Source organism: Eleutherodactylus coqui, chromosome 1 (assembly GCF_035609145.1).
Source record: "Eleutherodactylus coqui strain aEleCoq1 chromosome 1, aEleCoq1.hap1, whole genome shotgun sequence".
In the NCBI taxonomy this organism is placed as follows: Eukaryota; Metazoa; Chordata; class Amphibia; order Anura; family Eleutherodactylidae; genus Eleutherodactylus; species Eleutherodactylus coqui.
Genome location: NC_089837.1, coordinates 54,176,818 through 54,178,733, shown reverse-complemented (window position 1 = coordinate 54,178,733; position 1,916 = coordinate 54,176,818).

Genomic DNA, 1,916 nt, shown 5'->3' with positions numbered 1-1,916 from the left:
TTATATTCTTGTACATAGGAGGCAGTATTATAGTAGTTATATTCTTATATATAGGAACAGTATTATAGTAGTTACTGTATATTCTTGTACATAGGAGGCAGTATTATAGTAGTTATATTCTTCTATAGGGGTAGTATTATAGAAGTTATATTCTTGTACATAGGGTGCAGTATTATAGTCGGTTTATTGTTTTACATAGGAGCAGTGTTACACTAGTTACATTCTTGTGCATAGGGGGCACTATTATATTTGTTATATTCTTGTACATAGAGGGCAGTATTATAGTAATTTTATTCTTTATACATAGGGGACAGTATTATGGAAGTAATATCCTTGTACATAGGAGGCAGTATTGTCTTAGTTATATTCTTGTACATAGGAGGCAGTATTATAGTAGTTATATTCTTATATATAGGAACAGTATTATAGTAGTTACTGTATATTCTTGTACATAGGAGGCAGTATTATAGTAGTTATATTCTTCTATAGGGGTAGTATTATAGTTATTATATTCTTGTACATAGGGAGCAGTATTATATTACTTACATATTCTTATACATAGGAGGCAGTATTATAGTAGTTTTTTTCTTGTACACAGGGGGCATTATTATATTAGTTATATTCTTGCACACAGGAGCAGTATTATAGTAAATATATTTTTGTACATTTGAGCAGTATTATTGCAGTTATATTCTTGCACAGAGGAGGCAGTATTATAATAGTTATATTATTGTACATAGGAACAGTATTATCGTAGTAATATCCTTGTACATGGGGGGGCAGTTTCATAGTAGTTATATTCTTGTATATAGGGAGCAGTAATATAGAAGTTATATTCTTGTACATGGGAGCAGTATTATTTCAGTTATATTCTTGTACATAGGGGGCAATTTTATAGTAGGTATATATTCTTTTTACATAGGCTGTAGTATTTTAGTAGTTATATTCTGGTATATAAGGTGCATTATTATAGTCATATTATTCTTGCACATAGGGGGCAGTATTATAGTAATTAAATTCTTATAGAAAGGAGGCAGTATTATAGTACTTATAATCTTGTACATAGGAGCAGTATTATAGTAGTTTTATCCTTGTACATAGGGGACAGTATTATAGTAGTTCTTTTCTTGTACATAGAAGCAGTATTATAATAGTTATATTTTTGTACATAGGGGGCAGTATTATAGTAGTTATATTCTTATAGAAAGGAGGCAGTATTATAGTACTTATAATCTTGTACATAGGAGCAGTATTATAGTAGTTTTATCCTTGTACATAGGGGACAGTATTATAGTAGTTCTTTTCTTGTACATAGAAGCAGTATTATAATAGTTATATTTTTGTACATAGGAAGCAGTATTTTCTTAGTTATATTCTTGTATATAGGAGCAGTATTTAAGTAGTTATATACTTATACACAGGGGGCAGTATTACCGTAGTTATATTCTTGTACATAGGGAGCAGTATTACAGTAGTAATATTCTTGTACATAGGGAGCAGTATTATAGTAGTTATATTCTTGTACATAGGGGGCAGTATTATAGTAGTTATATTCTTGTACATGGGAGCAGTATTATAGTAGTTATATTCTTGTAAATATGGGCAGTATTATAGTAGTAATATCCTTGTACATAGGAGGCAGTATTATAGTAGTTATATTCTTGTACATAGGAGGCAGTATTGTCTTAGTTATATTCTTGTACATAGGAGGCAGTATTATAGTAGTTATATTCTTGTATATAGGAGGCAGTATTATAGTAGTTATATTCTTGTACATTGGAGGCAGTATTATAGTAGTTACATTCTTGTACATGGGAGCATTATTATAGTAGTTATATTCTTGTACATAGGAGGCAGTATTATAGTAGTTATATTCTTGTACATAGGGGGCAGTATTATAGTAGTTATATTCTTGT